Genomic DNA, 24,288 nt, shown 5'->3' with positions numbered 1-24,288 from the left:
TCAGTTTTCTTATCTGTAAAATAAGAGCAGTTCTTACAATATAGGAATTTTCAGACCATTAAAAATGACAGTGTGAGGTAAATATATCTCCTAATGCCTGGAATATAGTAAGTGATTAATAAATTTTAACTTTCATTCTTAGAATCATATGAAAATTTAACTTTTTAATAATCTCCTTAAAAAATGGTTTGCCAAAAAAGAATTTATGCTCCAAAGTTAAATCTTGTGGTTCATGATGCCATGTTGCACGCTGGTTTCCAACTGAATGCTCTTATCCCGCTGCCATCAAGGGGCATGTCACAGCTAATTATCTGTCATCACGCCCTGTTGCATAGGCAGTACCTTGCCTGCTGCTGCTGGGACCTCCGTGCTGTCTGTTGGTTCATTTGCATTGCCTCCTGAGTGTCTCTGCTGTGTATGGATCACACAGAATGAAGCCCAGGGGCCAACTGGCAGGCCCATCTGAATTGGGGAACATATCTAAGGCCCCTCCTCGTTACTTAGTGAGTAATGTGGGGGATGTTCACTGGTTCACACACTCTGGCAAGGTAAACGGTCATCTGCTGCCTCATCTGCTTTTTTGCGTCTGGGGTGCAGAACCAGATCGGCTGAGGAACTTTGCTAGCACTTATGCAAATAGCTGTGGGAGCTCCTGGGTTTGGCAACATTTCCTTTCAGAAGCCTCATTTGTGGCTGCTCCGTCTGCCTCTTTTGTGTTTTCACAGCTTTTGTGAGGCAATCTCAAAATAGATCTTTTCCATACTCATGTTGAATGTATGTCCCTTTACCATGGAAAGACTAAAACTCTTCTCAATATGTTAATAGACCCTGTTCAGTGACTGTGATGTTTCTGTTTAAATTCTAAATGTATATATATTTAAGATAGAATCAGACTGCATATCGAGTTTTCCAAATTAAGAAGAAATGCATTTCCTTAGCTAATTTTCCAATTTAGATTTTAAATACATAAATAAATTATTAAAGCATAGGCAGACAGAAACAATGAGTCCTAAACTGTTAAACATACATGTAAAAAATTATAATTTTGTTCAATTAGAAACTTTATTCTTCAAATATACTACATAATATGTGCTTTAAAAAATAAAACAAATTTTATTCAAATTTTTAAATTATCTTCAAATTAATAATGTCACAAAGCAACTATGAAATCTGCAATGTTGCATTATAAAATGACAAGGATACAGTTTAATCTTGGTATGAATTTTTACTCCTTTAATGGATGAAGTTTCTGAATGTTTCCTCTGTTCTCTACATTTACTCTACCTTTTACTATGGGATCTTTCTATAGAAACTAAATTCAAAGTCTGCTTAGAAAAGAAGAAAAAAATAAAGTATTATAAATAAGCTCCAACCATGGGAAATTTCAAGGACTCTGAAAGAAACTGAAAAGAAGTGATGCTTAAAAATGATTTCCTCTAGATGTCAGTATAGTCCCAGAACTTAGACACCTTAGCATTAATAAAAAAAAAAAAAAGAACAAGAATACAGTAAAATAAATGTTTATTGCCAGTCCATACAATTTATACATTTGAAAGATTTTTATTTTGAAAACTGAACTAAATTTGCAACTGTGAATGTTCATCTGCAGACAACAATGGATTTTTTACTAGAAAGAACAAAAAGTGGCTATGACATATTTCTGCAAACACACAATGTTTTGTTTTTGTTTTTGTTTTTTTTAATTTTAAGACCCTGTCATTCACTGTTGCTATCATAATTTACACTCTCCTTTGTAGAGACATTAATGTTTGAAAACTTTAACTTAGATAATTATTGATATCTACTACAATCCAACATGCCCACTCGCATGTAGTCTTGACCTTTATTTTTATCAACAGTATGCATTTGTTTAATTAAATTAACATCAAATTTAAAAATACAACAATATTCAAAGATTTGAATGAGTGTGTAGTTGATATGTATCATAACATATAATCTTTTAAAACACTGGAACCCTATTCCTTCAGCCATAGAAAATTCTTTTCTTTTTTTTCTTCAGTAGGTTACATATCATCTGGATGCCTCCCAATAATCAGACCAGAAAAAAAAAAATCAGTGAAATATCTACACCTAGAGATTTAGTGCATTTCAGAAATTCATTACACCCTACCTCTTAATTTTTCCCCACACTTTATTTTGAAAAATGTCAAACCCTCAGAAAACTGAAAAAGCAAAAGAATGAATACTGATATACCTTCATCTACTTCATTAATCATGTTTTATCTCTCTGAGCAAATACCTTGACATTTAATTTTAGGAGAATATATTTATGAGGCATAGAAAATTGCTGTTAATCTAAAGCTTTGATAGCATTGTTTCCATGAAGTCTTCAGTCCAATTCTTATACTATATGACATGCAAAGGGTTCGTGTATGTATGTATATATGTCTATCTGCCTACTGGTATGACTGTAGTCCCCCCAAAAGGCTGGAGATCTGGATCAGGCAGATAATCACAAAGGACAACAATAAGATGTTAGAATCTTTACAATCCCTCCCAGAGCTCACTCTATAGACAGCACAACCTCTAACTCTTCTAAACACACAGGGTACTTCATGTCTTACATCAGTAGCATTATTCTGTCATCTGAGTGAGAAAATTATGGGAGAAAGGTAGATGACATGGGTTACCAATCTATAAGGGTCTAAAAAGACATCACTGAATATTCAGAAATATGGTCCTAATGATCTCACAGACAACTCCTTCCATTTATGGCAAAACGTTAAGTGGTCCCTCTCTGATGAAAGGAGACAAACTTAAAAAAAAATGAAATTAGTCTACAGCTATGCCACCCTGAACAAGCCCGATCCTATCTGATCTTAGAAGCTAAGCAGGGTTGGGCCTGGTTAGTACTTAGAAGGGAGGCCACCTAGGAAGACCAGGTGCTGTAGGCGTAAAAATTAAAAAGTAAGCAATTGTAAACTGACAAGTTCCTTGCAATCTGTGCAGTGAAACAAGGGTTACCTTGCTTAAGAAAAAAATTAAATTAAATTAAATTAAACTTTGTGATGAACATGATCAGTTCAAATAGCTGGAAAAATATTATCCTATCCTGAGCACCAAATTTTCATCTATTCAATTTACTTCCACAGTCCTATGGCCAACTCTACTGATCATGTCACTCTCATAGTTAAAAGGTAACTTCTTTCCTCTTTCCTCATTTTTGACTTCCACTCTTTTTTCTCTAACTTGCTAACCCTGAGGAGAGTGAAAAAAGGTACAGTCCTGAAAAAGGACAAGATGGGAAAGAAGGACAGAAACATTCTTACTTGACTGGTGCTTTTAGAAGATGGTCTCACCATCTCTGGGAGCAGCAGATCACTCACTGCTGGGCGCTATGTATTTGGCTTCTTTCCAGAACTATGTCTACTTTTTCTGAGCCTTTATTTTGCACTTTATCAAAACATTAAAAAATTTTTTTCTAATTTGCTGAAGTAAAGGAATTTTTTTAAAGAATATTTTGGGAGATCCCTAGAGCAATTATTTTATAAGTTTAAAATACTGTTTTAGTTTCCTACTTGCCACTGTAACAAATTAACATGATGACTTAAAAAAATACACATTTATTCTCCTCCAGCTCTGGAGGAGAAAAATCAGTTTTATTGGGCTGAAATCAAGGTGTAGGCAGACCATGCTTCCTTAGGAGGCTCTAGGGGAGAATCATTTTTCCGACCTTTTCTAGCTTCTACAGAGCTTCGTTCCTTGTATTCCTTGGCTCATGGCCCTTTTCTCCATCTCCAAAGCCAGCAGGGTTGTGTTTCTCTGATTTTGTGTTGCATGGCCTTTTTCTCTTCTGTTTCTTAAATCTCCCTCTGCTTCTTCTTAGGATACTTGTGATTGCATTTAAGGTCTGTCCAGATCATCCAGGATGATCTTTCCATCTCAGTATCCTTAACTTAATCAGTACTACAAAATCCATTTTGTCATATAAGATAACATTCACAAGTTCCAAGGATTAGGACCTAGAGATCTTTGGAGGCTATTTTTTCAGCCTATCACAAATGGGCCCATTTTGAGAAACTGGCTCAGTTATTACTAATAGAGAAAAACGAAGCTATTTCCAAATTCTTTATTTTTCTTCATTAAACTGTCATAAAAAGTTTATCCTTAGCCTCTCTTCTGGCAATGATAGAAGACATTAAACCAAAACTATAAAACTGATGTAGGAATTCTGCTATGGAATTTCCCACTCTCCAATTATTTTCCCTTCTCTCTACCTAGAATCCTTATTTTCTGCTATGTTTCTATTCAAACTACCTCTATGATAAACATTTTGGTTTAACCATTTAGCATAACTTTTCAAGTTCTTCTTTTATATCCTAATTTTTTTGTTTTGTTTTGTTTCACCTTTTCTTTAAATGTTCGGGCAATCAAGGTGGCTGTATGTATCACAGCTTTCACAAGAAAAATATAACCTTCTTGCCCTCGTAAAAACTTATTTCAGATGCAAGAATAGTCCCAAGGGGGCGCTCTCATTCCACTGTTCTTTGCAGACTAAGAACTCTCCTTAGGTTTTCTCAACCATTCCAGTAGTTTTAATTACCCCTCTATGCTGATAATTTCCAAATCTCTGTATTTAGCTTTAGCCACTGCCATGAGCTTTGGTTTCATATGTTGAACTGTGATCTCACAGACAAATTCATTTGACCTGTTCTCAAGAACCTTCAAATTCTATATATCCAAAATGGAACTATTTCCTTTTCTACATAAAAATGCCTCATCTTCCTTTATTCTGTGCCTCAGTTAAAAGTGCCGCCATCCTTGAGTCATTTAGGCAGAAACCTGGGAATCATTTTAGATTCCTCCTTTCTCCTTTAACTGCCAGTTGGCTAACCCATCTTTATAATTAATCCACACCATCTCTGCTTGTTTATCCTCCAAAATATTTTTAATTCTCTTCCTCTAACCCTTTTACCACTGCCTACCTGGATTTTTCCAGAACTTAAAAAGAGGACTTAGATATTCTCATTTTTGTGAGACATTCAGTATAATAACAAGTAAAAAAAAAAAAAATCCAACTCAGTTATAAACTGTAACATATATATTAAGTACTTAGGCTACATTAAGTACTTAGGCTGAATAATTCTCAATACAAGTAAAATTGTGCTATTCATAAGACAATTATAAAACAAACAATTAAGACTGTATTATAAGAAATATGGCTAAATATTAGAACACAAGTTTAAAATTGTTTCATAATGGATTCTTTCAAACTGTCAGTGTTTAGCTGAGTCTGGTTGCATAATTTCATTTCAAGATGATATCAATGATCTATACCTGAGGCTCTTTGGAAATGTGAGTCCAATACCACATGGTCCTCCTGTAACTTCCCTTTGCCCTGCCTCTCCCTGACTAAGGAAATCTGAAGCTTGATCAGCCATACTCTCCTTCCCCCTGTGAAATCTATCTTCTCCTCTGCCAACAAATTGATCTACTAAATCTTAATTGTCTCCCTGCCCTACTTAAAACAGTCAGCAAAGAGCACTCTCCTTAGCATGACCTCTATGCCTTCTGTGACATCTGGGATAGCTCTGCTGGCTCATTTCTGTTTCTTCTTCTTCCCAAATTATGAGTTCTAGGACTACAAACTCCTTGCCTTTCTGAAAAACTAGTGATTTTTCTTACTTATGTGCTATTGTTCACAATATTCCCTCTGGTCCACCATGTTTGCGTCTCACTACTTTTCAGGAGTCTGGTCAGGCAAGAGTCATCCATTCAAGATAGCCTCCCTGGAAAGCCCAACTAAAGCATAGGGTGCAAGTCCTCCTCTGCACGGAAATTTGCCCAAGGCTTATCTTTGGCCATTTCCATGCTGGCAGCCTCATGGTATTGCTGTTCTTTGAGGGCAGAAACCATGTCTTACTTAATTTTGTGACCAGATAGCCTGAAAATTACCTAGCGCAGGGTAGAAGCAAGTAGATATTTATCAAATTGAACTAAACTGAGTGGTCGAACTTGAAGGGGCAGCTCTCACATCTTCTATACTCCACCAGGTGGCACTATTTTACTTTCAATAGAGACCATAAAAAATAGGAAGTGCAAGAATGGTGTCCAATGTATTTGTATACAGACATGCACGTGTATTTGGGTGTATAGAGTGGAAATCTTCTCACTGCTACCCATTTATACTAATGTAAAATATGAACAGTCAATTTGGGTACTTCCTTTTTGATCTTTACAAAAGTATAATGGGAAAAATATTAAATTACTAGGCAGTTATGGTAGTCAATATTTCTGAATAGAAGGGACCTGGCATCCTCTTCATTTACAGTATTATCACCTAAAGGTTTTCAAGAGTAGAGATGACAGTGGATTTCCACTCTTGAGATGACTCAAGTTATTCTCAACTAGAGAGACAGAATGAAAAGACTGGAGGACTTATAAGCACAATCCTTGTTAGATACAATTAAACTCTCTGAGATTCATGGTCTCAAGCATAAAAACTAAATAATTATACCTATCTTTAAGGAGCACAAGATTAAACATTATGCAACCTATAATACATTTAAGGTACCTGGCACAGTGAAGAAAGTGAGGATGTAATTGATGATTATTAGTAGAAGAAGTTAGATCAAGAAACATAAATTTCATCTGGTCTTAAAGTTTGTTAAAAGATAAACTGAAGCATATTAAAAAGTTTGAGAGTTTATTTGAGCAAAAATCAATTGGAATCAGGGAACGCCAAACTGGAAGTGGTTAGGAGCACTCTGCCAGCAGGAACCAGCCAAAAGACTGATATGAAGAAAGTATGGAATCAAGGAAAGAAAATTATTTGCTTGTTTATAACTTCAAGCCTAGTGGGCTGTTTGTGATGGTGGTCCTTAGCATTTTTGATTTTGTAACCTTGAGGCTTTGACAGGCTTAGATTTCAGTTTGTTTATACTATAAACTGCCAAAGCAGTAGAACCACATCAAGTCTCCTTGTTTAATTAACTTAAGAAGTTTAAAAATTCGAAGTGCTGCTTTTTTTTTTTCTCCAATAGACTGCCTGGGCTGGAATCTATTTCAACCACTTTTTTGATGTGTGACAGGTCACCTATAATATGGACCCTATAGCAATCCCTGCCTCATTTGATTGTTTGAGGGACTGACTTAAAAATGAGTTATTAGTCTAATGGTAATAGTGGAGCAAGATGGTAGAAGTCCAGGATGTGGAAAATTATTTGTCCAAAGCTCTATCCATTAGTAGCAAACCACAGTCCAAAACACATTACAGTTCAGAATGTTGAACCCACTAAACGGCTCTGGGTTTAAAAAAGTATATTTATATCTTTCAATGGGGTTTAAAAATTGAACTTAATATATATTTTTTGACCATTCTTATCTGTAAGAAAGTGTTCTTTCCCTTTTAGGAAGCAAAGCCCTTTTGCCTGATCTGTATATTAACATGACAAATGTAACCCTATAGATGCTTCCTGAAATCCTATGCTTCTGCTTACTCTACTTGGGTAAAAAAAAAAAAAAAAAAATGCTTGATAACAATAATATTTTATTTAGAAGTTCTGTCCTTCCTAAATAGAGATTAGGTACTTATTTCTTAAATATTGAGCAGCCACAGAAGAAACTTGGTGTCTTTAAAATAAAAATATAATTAACCAGAAAGTTTTTATTTTTTAATATTACTTGTCACTATTGTGCCCTTGGGTGTGGGCTAGTATATAGGCAGACTGCTTACCACTTCCATAGTTGAACACAAAAACATGGGGAAGTGAATATCTGAGCAACAATTATCTCCCTCAATAAGTAGTTAATTCCTAAAATTCCACAGTTGAAGTTTCATTCTTTTGATCCAAAGGCTTTGAGCTCTGATAAACATAAGGGTAGGTAACTCTTAAGTCTTATCAGTTATTTGCATCTAAATATGAGTGACCTTATCAGAACCCTTTCCCCTTAAGCAGGTTTGGAAAGGTAAGGGTAGAGGAACCATAAAGTCTCCAAAACCTGAGGGCAAAAGGGAGGCTGTTTAGGGAAGACTAAATCAACGATTTTCAATAATACCAACCATGTTATGAGGTTCGTATTTGTAAGATATTTATTCACATTTTTAGGTAAAATGAATTGTAGAGAGGCCATGTCACATTACATGGTAGAGCTTGAAAATCTGTTAACTCCAAATTTCATGTATTTAAAATTCAGACTATGAGACCAAGACAAGACTGACTTTTATCAACGCCACAGTTCTATGCTAAGTGCTCTGCCTTTCCCATTTCATATTGCCACAAGCTGCCATGTTATGGACAGTAAAGGAAAATGAACTCTCTAAATAAGGAACCCTTGTTAAAATAGCAACTCCAACTTTACAGCTCTTATCCATACATCTAGATCTTTCTCTCTCGTCATTCCACACATGTTAATAAGTTTAATTTAATACATAAGAAAATTGAAGACTGTGTTTTAAATTCTAGCCTATCTTCCAGCTATGAGCATTTACAGAAAAAATCATAATTAAAAGTTAATTACTTTATGAACATTTCTCCACATCCCAAAATTATTTCATTTGCTATCCACCTTTTTCTCCCCCTCACTTAAAACAACTACAATTATAAGATGTGTGGTAAGGGAATCTAAAATGATACTTTACTGCTTTCCTTCACAAAATTAAATATAGAAGTTAAAACTGTTGTTAAGATTCTTTCCAAAATTTCACCATCACAGCTTGACATACTAATAGCATTTTGCAAAAGTGATAGCTCTATTATGTTTTCAGCATTTCTCTCATTGTCTTGTTTGACAGGTGGCAAAACATATTTCTACCAATAAAAGAACAAAAGTGAATTCGTCAAAATTCTTTGTAAGCAAATAATTTTTGTTGGTGCAATGCTAGGCCAGAATTCACATATCACCTTTAAAAATCAACCAGGGCCTGTTCAGTAATTATGATCCATGGTGCGATTTTCTTATTTGTCTACCAGTGTGGTGTTCTAACATGCTTTCTTCAGTTGACTAATCAAAGCAACTATAAAAAAACGATTTTGAGTAAACAATTTTATAGCACGTACCAAAGGTTTCATTTATTTGTTCATTGGTTCAATTCATTCAACAAGTAATATACTCTACATAAGGCACAATCAGTTTTTAAATGTGTGCGAGATACGAGCCTTAGCTTCAGGAGACTTATGATATAGGAAACCTACAAATGAAAAACAACCACGCAAAGTATTGTAAAATAAGTGAGCATCAAAATAACTTTGCTGTGTTAAGAGTCCCACAAAGCTATGGTAGGAGTCAAATAATAAAAATGAATGAAATGCTTCAGGAAACATATATACTTTAAAGCGGCAGCTGCGATCCAATCTAAGCTAATTGTTATTATGCAAGTGTAGGGGTTGAGAACAAGTTACCCTAAGACATGCGTGCCTCAATGGTATGCAGATTATTTTGATCTAAAAGCAACAGAGACGCTGCAGGTTCAAGAAGAACTTCTGCCCCTACTCTCCTTAACTATCTAGAAGAATTTAAATTAGGGGTCTGGTCCATAACAAGAGTAATCACTAGAAATGACTTTTACCTACCTTTATGGCAGGGCAAACTAATGAACATGTATTCTCCATGAAATTATCTTCTCAAGTTCCAGGGTGTCTTAACTCATCCCTAGCTCAGAACGTTAGCTATACCTCACTTTCCCTTTCTGTCTTTGAACCCCTTATGTATGCAGGGTCTCTCTCTCATGTATGCAAGGTTCCCATACATATGTATTCTATCTCATGTTTGTATGACTATTAGATTTGCCAAAAGATCTTGAGGGTAGAGAAAGATTTCTTATCCCCCATAGTTAGCTCATGCCAGAAAAGATAAGAGTACTTTCCAAGTCAAACTCCCAGGTCTCTACCTGCAAAGTCTGCTGGAAGCAGAATGGTGAGAGTCCTTTTTCTTTTTCCCTCCTAAATTAGGATTAGCAAAACAAAAAACAAAAAAAACAAAACACATTTGTGACACGAGTTTCTTGGGTTTAGTGATCCTTGGTTATTTGGTATAAGTACTCATGGGTTTTGTTAATTCTGTTTTTTCTTTGCTCTGTTTGGTGTCTCTCCTTTTGTATTGTTGTATGTCCCGAGAGTTTGGCCTTTATGACCAGCAAGAACATTTTCTCTCATCTCCACCATTTGGAAAGTGCAATTACCAGGGTGCATCTGGTGGCCAATCAAAAAGACTGGGATTTCAAGCCCTGGTTAAGCCATAAAAGTCTTACTGGTCCTCTTTGTCCAGTCACGCAACTCTCAGAGGAGTTTGTCATAAGGGGCCTTAGGTCATAATGGGCCTTTGTTGTCTCAACTTTCATTGCTTGATAATACTGGAAAAATCCCATTCCAGTAGCACCTGCCTGGTGCCACATATTAGTGGGTTTGTGGCTGGAAGTGTCTCACAATTTTGTGGGAAACCGGAGCTACACCACCCTTACTGCCTGTGCAACAAAGGTTTTTGCTTTCTGTATTTTCTTGCTTGCTTGGTTAAGCCATAAAAGGCTTATTAGTTTGAGTCACTATTAAGATCCTCCTCCTCAAAGCCAGATGATGAACCCACCCACTTCATATTCCACCTCCTCAAGATCAGCCTTCATTGATCACCTAAAAATAGTGTCCACCTCTTGCACTACATATTGAAGGTCGGGGGAGAGAAAAGGAAGGAAGGAAGGAAAGAAGAAGGAAGGAAGGAAGGAGGGAGGGAGGGAGGGAGGGAGCGAGGGAAAGAAAAAATATTTAGTGAGCTCTCATATTGTTATAGTGACTAATCATTAAGATTCCCATGGAGGACCTTAATTAGAACGAAAATCAACATCTACTAAGACCCCTTCCTATTTACCTTGAGACATTTAAAGATATTATAAAAGTTAGGACATTGGAAATACAATTGTCCTGTATTTAAGAAAAAAAGAAGAAAAAGAATAGCAAAATCTTACTAAAAGACAACCTAAAACTTTTATGTCCTAAGAATTCAGCTTGGTAATTGTTAGGTTGAAAGCTCTGAACTATGGCCAGACAGAAATGTGGGCTAAAACTCTGCTTCCGGCTAGAGTTCTATCAAACTGCTGCTGGCCCTCAAGGAAATTATAACCTAAAATTACAAGGCAATTATGAGGAATGTTCCAATTAGATTAGATCATTTAAAAGCACTTAAAAAGCAAGGGTTTCCAAATCAAACCAGATGATGAGATACCCATATTTACATATCGATAAGGATGAAACAAAGAGAAAACAGAAAGGAGAGTCATAGGACTAGTCCCAGCAGAGTGGAAGTCTTTAGATGGTTACTTAAAAAAAAAAAAAAAAAAAAGAAGAAAAATGAAACAGACATCGATGGGGTTAAAACAAAGGTTACAATACAGAACAACCAACGGCTGAGTGGGCCAAATTGACCCACTATTGGTCGTACAACATTATAGAGCGCCAAAGTCTGCTTTATTTACCCTTGTGCTGAGAAATTAAAAGACTGGAAGGAAGAGATGATAATGAGAGACCTGACCAGCGGTAGCTTGGGGCAAGAGTCATTGTTTAAATCAACAGGCCAAGCATGTTCCTTCGGCTTGACCCAAAGCCTTTTTACTCAAGTAAAAAGTGTGTAAAATGGTCAGGGGATAGAAAAGAGAATCTAGGACTCCTCGATATGAGAATTCATGAACTGTGGTACCACTGGTGAAGCCCTGAATCAGGCTACAATTAGATTAAAAGAACACAGAAATGTAAGGCTTGATAAAATTATGAAAATTGGAATGTTTAAACAGGGTTTCTGTTTTAAAAATATGTCAACTTTTCTCATGAATGTCTTACGGGAATGGACATATTACGGCAGCAATTAAAAAATGAACGCAAGGAGTTCTGTGTCTGTCTGTATATTCATATGTGTTGTGTGGTGTTTTCTACCTCTGGATGGTATTGTTAATTTATAATACAACTCTCTCAAACTGGCTTAAACAAACAAGTGCTTATATGAGAATTATCAAAAATATAGCAGAAACTAACCCAAAGGCTTTTCAGAATCATGTGATATTCGAAAATATTTGATATTAAAGCTGGTTTGAGTTTAATTTTGTTAAATAGGCATATTTTTAGAGCCCTCAGCATTAACTATAATACTTTTATTCTACCTGGGTTTATTAGCCAAATAAACTCATGTTATCTCTGTTGCAAAATTTGTCAGCAAGAAAAATAACTCAGTATAATGAAATTCCATAAGTAATCTAAATATAATTAAGAGCAAGTAAATTAAATAAATGTAAGTAGGATAAAACATATCTTTATAGGTAAACTCTTTAGCAATAATTATATGGTATGTGTATTTAAAATCTGGTTTCCTAAATCTCTTTGGTAACTTGAAACTTTAAAGTTTTGCTAGCTATATTAAATGGTGGATAGCCACTGAATGTCTAGATCATTTCCAAATAAGATAAAATAATGAAACATTAATTATTGAGCACAAGTTTATTCACTTTCTGCTTCTTATTATAAAGGAATTAAAGATATTTGGGTCTATTAGTAAACATGTCTTGTGCCACATTGACAAAATTGTATTGTGAGAAATATATATTTTTAGATATTATGAAATGTGTTCATAAACTTGTCAATCTAAAATATACTGGTATAACAGAGAGTTCACAATCGCTTCTTAGTTTTCACTAGAAATTAAGAGTTTTAAAGGTTTAGAATTCTGATATATATATAATTAGAGCTACAAGAATTAATTATAATAGGGAAACCACTGTGTTTTTGAAATCATTTATTGTCACTTTGGTTAAATGGATAATTAGTATTATTTCATAATGACTTATGATCCTATTAGTTGAATGTCCAAACCTTTTGATATATTTTGACAAACTTCCCAAAATTCAAATTATAAACAGACTCTTGACCTAGAAATAACTTTGGGGTATTTCAGTAAGGCCCCTGAAACACTGAAAAAGATTTGTTTTCTCTCCTTACAAAAGAGAAAATTTAAACTAGTTAGACTCATGTAGTATGTTAAATTACATGGAAATGATTGAAAAATAAGTGATAATAAACTTCTAGAGTATGTTGTATGGGTAAACAATGGCTGTAAATCAAATGCATAGTCAAAGCTATGGGAAACCCAAAATAGCCATTTGGTTCTTCTCAGTTCCCTAGCAAATCCTAGTTTTTAATAGTGTTTGCATTCCTTCATCCACTATAGTACATTTAAGCTGGAATTCATCCAATCTCTCTTTAGATGGGTTATTAATGTGTTCTTATTGTATGATGTATGTTTTCTGGGTAGGTCGAAGCCTTTCCCTGTTACAAGGCTGATGACCTTACAGTGGCAAAGAAACTGTTAGAAAATGTGCTTCCCAAGTAGGGTATAACTTCCACAATCTCTAGTGAGCTAGGCACCCACTTCACCGAGCAAATAGTACAAGCCTTGCAAACTTCTCAGTATCATCACTATCCCTGTCACTCTCAATCATCAGACAAGATCAGGAGAACAAATAGAAAATCTGGATTAAAGCAGAAAAAATTTTAATTGCCAAGATTGACTGAACTGATAAGAATGATCAAAATTTTTGTGACTTTTTGCTTGAAACACTGCTGATTCTTTATTTTTTTTTCCAGATATGAGGATTTTTTCTTACAGTAGCTATGATTTAGAATAATTTTATTAATTATATTTATTAAGCAAAACTAAAACATTTATCTTTCTCTCCCTACCTGAGTCTTCCAGAATTTGGAACTTTTAGTAAGTATTCTTATTTCCATGGAAATATTATTATTTGTAAGTTCAGTAAGAATCTGGTCTCCTTGTAACAAGACACCATTGGAAACTGGTTATTTATCAAGGCTTTGACTGAAATGTCATATTTGAAAGAGACATACATTGACTCAGATATGACCAGACAGCTTTAAGGGATTAAGGTTGACTCATGGAAGTCAATAAGACCGTTGGAAGTATCACCTGGTACCTTGCTTATAGGTTCTCCAGAAGTCTTACCAGGTTAGCAAAGGTCACTTCCTGGCAGGAACCTCAAGATCTTTTTTTTAGCGGGGGTCGGGGGGGAGTTAAGAAGAGAGGAACTCTTCCACATCTGTAGATATTACAGTCAACCACTGATGACAAATCTTTACCTTGGTTTTTCTGGCCTCAAGAAGCCTTTTTAAGTTTAATGTAAAGAGTCCTTATGAAAAATTCCAACAAAGCAGACTTAAGAGTCTGTATGGTTAATTAGTATTCTTTCTGGACTTATACAAATAAACAAGATAAGTTTATTGAATCTAGACTTATTTTGTAAATAAATCAAGCTTTAATTTGGTTATCTTTGGAAAAATGGGGGTTATTTTAGAGAGAAAAATTGAATTTCAATAGACCTGTAATACATTTTTGTGATACTAGATTCTAGAGCTGTTCATTGTTGAGTGTTTTTGTTTTCTACTTGTAAACCAGACTTGATCTTGAATTCTTCTAGTTTCCTCCAATATCTGCCTATGATTCTCTAAACTAATGTTTCCAATTTTTCTCCCATCTTAGGCTTACAATCATGAGAACTAAAACTTCCCTTTTCCCAAAGCTATACAGGGTAGAGTTGGACAACTTGATATAAATTTAGAGAAATCATCACTACAGCTCATATATGGACTATCTCAGTGCCTACTGCAGGAAGATCACCAGAGACATTCAAACTGCAAACCAGGAGAATCTATCAAACTGTGATTACCTTCAGTCCATCTAAGATATTTCAAGACAGACGTCTAGAAATCATCTTGACTGTCTGCCTTCAGAACTCAGAAACTGGCATTATAGTCTGCTCTAATCATTAACTTTTGTTTTTCCTTTATGTCTCCATAGCTATACCTCTTATTAAATATTTGATTGCTTGCACTGCAGGTTTAATTTAGGAGCCAGCATCACTGCCTCCTGAAATGAGACATAGCTATTTGAAAAGAACATTTCAGAGATACAGAACAACGTATCAACTCAACTTCTGGAATTTTCCAGAAAATGGACAATAAAACTCTCAGAGAAGTTTCAGAGGAGGGTTCTGCTGATACCACCCCAAGATATGTCTCAGTGGTATGCAAATTACTTTGAGCCAAAGGCAACACAGACCCTGGGGATTCAAGAAAACCTTTTGCTCCCCTTTAATTATCTAGAGGAATTTGAAGTAGGTACCTGGCCCATAGTAAGAGATTATCAGAGGAGATAACCTATCTATATGGCAGGCAAACTACTCATTACTGAACATGTCTTCTCCCCGAGATTACCTTTGAAGCCTCAAGGTGACCTACTACAGCCTTAGTTCAGAATATCATATAACTCTCATTTTCCCTTTCTGTCTTTGACCTTTACGTGCATGTGGGGTCTCTGACAAATGGCAATAAGCATATGAAATGATGTCCAGCACCATATGTCATTAGAAAATTGAAAATTAAAAAAATGAGATACCACTACATACCTACTAAATAGCCAAAGTCAAAACACTGAGAACACCAAATGCCAGTGACTATGTGAAGCAGCAAGATCCTACATTTATTGCTGATGGAGATCCAAAATGCTGCAGCCACTGTGGAAGACAGTCTGGCAGTTTCTTATAAAGCTAAACATCTCCTTATCATAAAATCCTTCAATCGTGTTCATTAGTATTTACCCAAATGAATCTGCACACAGATGTTTATATCAACTTTATTCATAAATGCCAATACTTGGAAGCAACCAGTAGGTGAATGGGTAAATAAACTGTAGTACATCCAGACAATGGAATATTATTCAGTGCTAAAAAGAAATGAATTATACAACCATGAAAAGATATGGAGGAAACTTAAATGTATATTATTAAGTGAAAGTAGCCAGTCTGAAAAGACTATATATTCTTTGACATTCTGAAAAAGGAAAAATATGGAGACAGTAAAACAATTAATGGATGACAGGGGTTTGCCAGGAAAGCAGGATGACTAGGCAGTACACAAAGGAGTTTTAAAGCAGTGAAAATACTCTGTATGATACAATAGTGGTGGATATGTGTCATTACATGTTTGTCAAAACCCATAGTACAATACCAAGAGTGAATCCTAATGTAAACTATGAACTTCATGTGACAATGATGTGTCAGTGTAGGTTCATTAATTGTAATAAGGGTTACCACATTCTAGTGGGTTGATGATAGGGAAGACTGTGCATGTGTGGTAATGGAGGTATATGGGAACTCTCTGTACTCTCTGCTCAATTTTGCTATGAACTTAAAACTGCTCTAAAAAATAAAGTGTACACATGCACACACATACACACATGCACACACGACTTTTTGGCAAAAAGGGAGTGGCACATACTTTAGAACATTGAACCTGCAGTATTGTTGAAGGAGAACTAAAAATAAATGAAGCTGGTAAAGAGACAAGTAGAAAGCTATTCTAATTGTTCAGACGAGGAGTCGTAAAATTTCAAAGTAGGATGGTCTCAGTATATTACAATAGGCTACACATGGGAAGTAGAAAAAACAATAAGATTTGCCAATTGATTGCATGCTGACCTACTTGAGGCAAGCTCCCACTGAATATTCATGGAATTTGAGGAAAACTGGGTCCAGTTCTGTAATTCTCAGTTGGTAGAAAGTCACTTGGAGCTAACCTTTGTCTATCTTTTCTTCCTCATATCCTGTAACTTCTTGTTTATATTTTTACTCAAGCATACTGAATTATTTAGCATACTCTTAACAATACCATATACTTTCATGCCTCTATACCATGTACAATCTATTCTCCAAGACTGAACTATCTTTCCCAACAGAGTAGGGTTAAAATATCAGATTTTTCACTTATTGGCTGTGTGACTTTAGACAAGTTAATTCTCTTTTTGAATGTCACTTTCTTCACCCATAAAATCCTGTATATGCTTTACAGGATTGTCGAGGTTATTGAGGAAATATACCAAGCAGAGCACCAGGAATATATTCAATGTACAATAATTTTTTTCTTCTTAATTTCCAGAGACCCCTTACACACACACACACACACACACACACACACACACACACACACAAGGGCTGACACTAGCACCCTCATTTATTCTCCACCCAGCTCCTTTTAGAACCTTACTGTTATGTGAGAGACACCTACCATCATTCTTATGTTCAGAAAGTTACAAGCAGGCTGAAGGGAGACTAGCCACCATCATGAGCACAGTGACTTTACATGGCCCTTCCCTTACTAACGAGAAAGCCAAAAGGAAATTTTGTAGCCTCATTCTATCATAATGAAGTTCATTTTCCTAGACACTTGGGCAAGAATTTTTGCATGTGTATCACTGCAGTAGTTTTGACAGTAAAATAACATTGCTTTGGCTAATCTATTCTGAGCACCTCTGTGTGTCATTTTTTTTTTTTTTAATGGACATGTCTGGTCAGTTTACAAATAGACTTAAGTGTGTAGACTTAAAAAAAAAAGCTCAAAGTTCTTGTGAAAATGAAATGGCTGAACACCTATTACTAACTACATATTTTACATTACTGTGCTTTCATGAAGTCATTTTATTAGACTGAACAAGTAGCAACCTATCTCGGTAAGGACAGAATAAGATATATTAAGGAATCTTTCTTTCTTAAGATATCCTAAGCAAAATTGCACTCAGGATGCAGGAAGTTACAAAAATACTTTCGGGGGATTTCCTGAAGTTGGTTACTGAGAATCAATTCTAATTTAAAAAGCAGTAGCATTTGGCATGGGAGGACAGGAGCAACAGGATATAATGCTGTACGCAAAAGAACATGTACATTCAATAGCACTAAATATGGACAATAGAACAAAGACCATTGTTCCACCTTCCCAATTCTATCTGCTCACACTCAAAAGGCAACTTGAACTGCTTTACATATGATACCTGTAGGCGTCAAAGACAACAAAACAAGGTTGGAAAATATAAGATTACTCAAAATTTAATTGCTCCGATATTTTGGTTATATTCCCAAACATGCACATTTAATCATCAGCTTTTAAAAATATTTAATCACTTTTTTTCTGTGCTATTTCATTTATTGCTATTTAACTTTTCAATAAATCATGTTTCAAAAAAAACTATAAGCATCATGCATCATTTTTAATCCATCAATGTATGAATGAATGTTCAGAAATTATGTACAAATGATCAGATTATTTTGATAAAATATTAATGGATTGCTTAAGAAACATTAACTTTTCCCTTCTATGTTTACTCTGCTAAATTAAAATGAGATAATTCAAATTGCTTTTTGTGGAGTTGAGTGGGGGTGAGGCAACTCTGGTTCTGTGGTAACCTTCCAGTAGATGCTCTAATTATGAGGCTGAACTTTGATTTGATGTAAGCACATCTGCAGGTCCAAGTGTAGAGACAAAGTTGATGCAGACCTAGAACTTTAGAATCACAGTAGCTGATCTGACCTCTCAGACTCCTCATTAAGGAAATAAAATTAGACACTCACCTCTCAAGGAGTGCCCACCTAGACATCTTGACACCTCCAAGGTTAAGACTGAGAATTGGAGATTTCTCCTATAACACCCATTAGAGCACTTCATTTCACATCTGTTTTCCCATCTGAATAAGCCATTCCTACCAGGTGATTGACCCAATAGTGACCTCATGTTGAAGGTGAGCTCCCAACATATTCATGTAGAGGCATTAATTTATGAGTCAGGCAAGTCATAATTACAGCCTACACTAGCACACCTGTGGTTTCACTCATTCAGGTGATGCAGCACCTGGAAGTAATGGACATTTTAGCAATACTCTGTAGAACATTTATATATGATAAAAATAAATACATTGTTTTATTCTAAGTGAGCTGTGTGAGGGCACAAAAATAACTTTCACCTTCTAAATTCTTCTAGTTGGCTAATAAATTAACATGAGATATTAACAGAAGAAAATATCCAAAACTCATTATAGATGTACATGTGGGGCTACCATAAGAATATGAGACCTGAAGACATTAGACAGTTGAGGTTTATATGACATTTTAGACAAAGGAGAAGAGAGATGGGTCTGGGATTTCATAGAGAAAGTACATAATTTACAGGTAAACGAGAAAGAGTAAACATGGTAAACAAACCCTGGCTGGGCCACCTGAAAATAGTACACAAAAGAAAATTCAACAAAGAGGCTTTGCTAGATTTCTCTGTCTGCCGCATTTAGTCTATATTATGTTCCTTTCCTTAAGTAGGTTTTTCTACCTGAATTCCTTTAGGCATGTAGAAAAAGTCAAATGTTCCTTTTGAGTTTTTTGCTTCTTAATAATCAGCTAAAATCAATAACCCCAAAAGGCATATTTTGGGATGGCAAACTTGGTCCACCTCAGTTGCAACTTCACTCTGGATGTGTGGTGGCAGACATTAAAGGTTTCAGAAAACTTACGGGAGAAAAAGTCAAAGTTAAGAAAAATCTATACATAAATTTACTATAATATTTCCCTGAGTATGAGAAAAGATTCCTGTTGCAGAATTTTACTTCATCACAAAAGACAACTATTGTATCTGAACACTGTTTGCAAATGACAGTAACCCAATAAACATAGAATAACACAAGTAGTAATGTGGGCAGAAACTGTGACATCTATAAGCTTAACTGAGAAATTACAGAAGGGAGAGTTGGTTGTCTTTTGCCCAATAGGATACTCACTTTAGGCATATGAGCTATCTTACAAAACAGCTGTTTTTCAGCTTCAAAGTTAGGCCAGAAACCCACTAGTAGAGCCTGTCTCTTTTGTTTAACATTAGTAAAATAAGTCTCTTTCACTCTTCTTGGAGCCATTATACAATGGTACCAAAACAGAAAATGTGTTGTAATTTAGGGTAATGGAAACTTTTAAGTCTAAAAACACAAAGCCTCTTCCTTTGAGTTCATTTTAAGCCATAGTGCTTGACTGGATTTTGAAGGAAACTTGTGACCAGAGTGAATCAGTTTGATGATTCTGATAATGTATTTCTAGAACTGGTGGTATCGTTGTTGTTGTTGTTGTTGCTGTTGTCATTGTCATTGTTATTATTATTAGTCTGAAGTACATTAGTCTCCATTAATGAGTTCATTTTTAAATTAATCTAGGTTCTCCCTCACAGATCCTTTAGGAACCATAACCATGTGATTAAACACGGTTAAGCAGCAACATCTGCTGCTCATTTTTAGATCTCCTTAATGGGGCCTTTTCTAGCTCTTAACAATATAATAAGATCATTTTATATGTAGCCTCAGTCTTCAATAAGACTCGTTAAAAAGAATGTTTTAAAGTATTCTTAAACTATTTATTTCATTGTAAAAATACTGTAGCTGAGCCTTCTGTTTAGGTATGGGCTGAATGAGGAATATCATGAACCAAATTTGGGATAATATTATCATCTTGTCAGGTAAAATGGCTTTCTGGTTCCATCTTCTCACAAAAATCTGTGAAGAGGAGAGCCACTTTACTCAGGACTTCTTTAGTTATTGCTACCACAGGGAGAATTTCCTCAACCATGCCCCACTTATTGGAAAGCTGTGCTTCTCCCAGGTCACTGCCCTGTCTCTGACCACCCTGGCCTCACACATGTTTGTTGAAGAAAGTCTGTGTGCCACATGATGATTACTGCTGGGCTTGCAATGTTTCCTTGAAGTGTGGTCCATGAACACCTGCATCAGAATCATGTGGGGGAGCTTACTAAAAATATTAAGTACTGAATTCAACCCAAGATCTCCTCAATCACAATTTCTGAGGGTGGAGCCTAGAAATCTAATTTTTGCAAGGTTCCAACGTGAATCTTAACAATAGAATAAGATCATTTTATATGTAGCCTCAGTCTTCAATAAGACTCCTTAAAAATAAGTCTTTTTTTTTTTTCATTTGAGAACAACAGAGGAAATAATAGGATGATGATAATATAGCCCAGAGATATACCAGTTATCTGAATGTTGTGTCTAAGTTAGGAGATTAACTTGGTCTGAAAACAAATCTAAGTGGAGAGAATTTATATTTCTTTCTGTGAATTCAGAAACTCTCTAACTCATGAAATCCATATCTTCATAGTAGATTTAAATCTAGCATATTGAATACTGGTCCATCTGAGTTATAGGATTCTTGCATTCCTATTTAAAACTGACTTTGATTTGACTGCCACAGAAATCTGTGAAAGAATTTATGGTCCAACTATATTACTAAATCAGTTGTACAACAGGATTATCCAATAGGAACACCTAGGAAACAATCTTTGTTACAAGTCAAACTTTAAGTTTGTTGCCACTGGCATCAAGGAACTAGTTTTATGCTGCTTTAGGAGCCTATGAGGGAAATGTGAGTAGAAAGGATGCTTTAGTGGTGGTACATGATTCAGTGCATGTTTTATAGCTCTCAGTACAATTACTTGATTATTTGTGGTGAGTTACACTACATTTGCTTAGCAACCATTTTTCTTGTGTGGTCATTTTCATTTTACCATGAAGTTAGTTAAATATTTCTTTAACAATCAGTAAAAAGTAAACACTGATACATTGTCTGGATAAATTAGAGAGGACAGGAGGAAATGAGAAAGAGAAGGAATGGACTGGACCACTCATTTGACACTTGACTAAGGAATCTGGTCTCTGACCCCATTTTTGAAGGGGCAGTATGTGAAAAAGAAGCTGAGGAAGATGAAGGGAGCACTGGACTACGAGATAAGATACCAGTTTGTTAATTCTACTTTCCTACTATTTGTGTGATTGTATAAATATTTTAAATGTCTAATCAACCATTTCCTTTTCTATAATATAAAGAAAGTAAACCAAAGTAGCTCAAGAATTTCTTTCATTTCTAACATTCTAGTACTAAATATAGAAAATTTTACCCAACTTAGTAAACAAGTATAATATATCATAAGAATTCATTTTAATTTATCTTAAATAAGATGAAGCAGTGGTTCAGAATTTTTTATGGATAGGAAGCTCTTTTATTAAAGAAAACACTATAAATATGATGTGATAGTATTTTTATTTTGGCGATAGGTTAATTTAAAACAATATTAAATTCTACTAGAAATTCAGGAATACACTTAAATTTTTATTTTATTAATCTTAGCAGTATCTACATACTCAAAAAATAGCAACTATGGACATAAAATAGAACTGATTCAATGTAAGTGCAATTTTCAGTTTATAAACAGCTTCTTGGATCTCTTGCAACTACTTCAAAAATAACTCAAAAAATATTTGGGAAACTACTGAAACAGAGTATAAAAAGATTGACTTGAGCATCCCTAAATAGAAGCTAGATATTACTCAGCTAAAGAAGATATCAAAAGTTGGGGACTACTTAAACATAATGACCAGCAAAGTCTCTCTGAGGAGGCAATATCTTATGCTGAAACTTAAAGAACAGAAAGAACTAGGTACATAAAGCTGGGGAAGAGCTTTCTAAATTAGGATACGGACTGTGAAAGGCCTGACATGTAGAGCATACTGAGCTTGCTATGGTACAAGTGGGACAGCATGACTTTAGAGAGACTAGATGAGAGTTATAATGCAGATTCTTATAGTTTATCATCGAGTGTGGATTAAGACTAAGTTCAAGGAGAAAACAAGATTTTCAGCAAGGTAGTGACACAATGCAGCTATATTTTGAGAAAAATCACTTCTGCTGCTATATGGGTAATAGAAAGGAATGGAGAAAGAGAGAAAAAGAAAAGACAAGTAAAGTGATTAATGCAGCAGTCTGAGTAAAAGATGATAATGTTCGAGAAGAGGCCAAGACAGTAAAGACAGAAATAAAAGAACATGAGAACATTTGGAGTTAACAAGACTTGATGATAGGCTGAACACTTGGGATAAGGGAACTTGGACAACCAGAAATTACCCCTAGTTTTCTGGTTTATATTACTGGGTGGTTAATAATTTTCCTGAGATGTGGAAGATTGTGAATGAAGAATTAAGTGGAATAGGGAAAAATACATGAACTATACTTGACAATTTTCTAATAAAATTATTTATGTAACTTATTACTCGGGAAATAAGAGGATGCGTAGGAAACACTAGATGCCAAAGGAGAATCTGACTGCAAATAAATATATTTTTTTCATGTTAAAAGCATTCTGATAGATCTGTAAGATTTCTATTAACTTGACACGTCAGTCTTTTAGTGAAAACCCTCTCCCCACAGTTTGTTAGCAGAACCTTTGACCTTAACTGTCCATATCGGCTTGATTCTTGTCCTTTCACTTATAGCCTAATTTCCAGTTGGGACTTAGGTTTTGGTTACTGCCAGCCCTGAGACAGTGTGGTGGAATGGGGAGTGGCAAGAGATTGCTTATTAACTAGTCATGACAATATCCACCCACTCTGTGACTTCATTTCTGCTATAATGAAAGAAAGAATAAGTGGGTGGATATTGCTCTATGGTTGTCTGCCAAAAAAATGTGATACTAAATTAATACTCTAAATCAGGCTTATGCTGGAAAAATGCAAGAAGTAAACATTTTCCACATTTTTATTATGAAAAATTTCAATATACACCAAAATTGAAAAAAAAAATTTACAGTGAACCCACCACCTAGATTTTACCAGTAAAATTTTTGCCAAGGTGCTTTAGAATGTTTCTTTCCACTTATCTATCCTTCTATTCATCCATTAATTCAACTTAATTTTTTATGCATTTCAAAGTAAATTGTGAACAGTACACTTCCCACCACATATGCTTCAGCACACAAATCATTAAAGTTAATATTTAATTTTCACTTTTGATGAAAAAAATTATATGTGTAATGCACAATTCTTAAGTGTAAATTCGCTGAATTTTCACAAATATATATATCTGTGTAACCCAAACCCCTGTCAAAATACAGACCATTACCATCATTCCAGAAAGATTTCTCAAACTTCTTCCTATTCAACCTTTATTTCCACCTCGCCAAAAGCAACCACTATTCTGATTATCCATTCTAGAACTTAATAAAAATGAATTCATATAAAATATACTTTTTTGTGAACTTTTAAAAAATGACATTTTTGAAATTCATCCATTTTTTTTGTAAATAAGTATTTAATTCCTTTTTATTAATGAACAGTATTTCAAGGTATGACTATACCATGGTTTGTTTATCCACTCTCCTATTGATGGATACCTGAAATATTCTAGTTTTTGCTATTATACATTAAAAAAATTCACTGCTATGAATTTTCTTAAAGAATTCTTTTTGTAGACATATTTTTATTCTCTTGGGTAAATACCTAAGATTAAAACTGCAGGGTCATAATGTAGGTGCATATTTAGATTTATAAGTAACTTCCAGAACTTTTTCCATTAGTTGTACCATTCTATATTCCAATCAGTAAGAGTTCCAGTTGAATGATATTTTGTTATGGTTT

General features: G+C 34.9%; 1 pseudogene; it reads left to right on the top strand.

Annotated features, from left to right (window-relative positions):
• The first annotated feature begins 2,796 nt into the window (after positions 1 to 2,796).
• LOC112485032 lies at positions 2,797 to 2,915 on the top strand (annotated as a pseudogene).
• Positions 2,916 to 24,288: the final 21,373 nt, after the last annotated feature.

Source organism: Pteropus alecto, unplaced genomic scaffold (assembly GCF_000325575.1).
Source record: "Pteropus alecto unplaced genomic scaffold, ASM32557v1 scaffold95, whole genome shotgun sequence".
In the NCBI taxonomy this organism is placed as follows: domain Eukaryota; kingdom Metazoa; phylum Chordata; class Mammalia; order Chiroptera; family Pteropodidae; genus Pteropus; species Pteropus alecto.
Note: the sequence above shows the minus strand (reverse complement) of the source record. Positions and strands in the feature narration are given on the sequence as shown.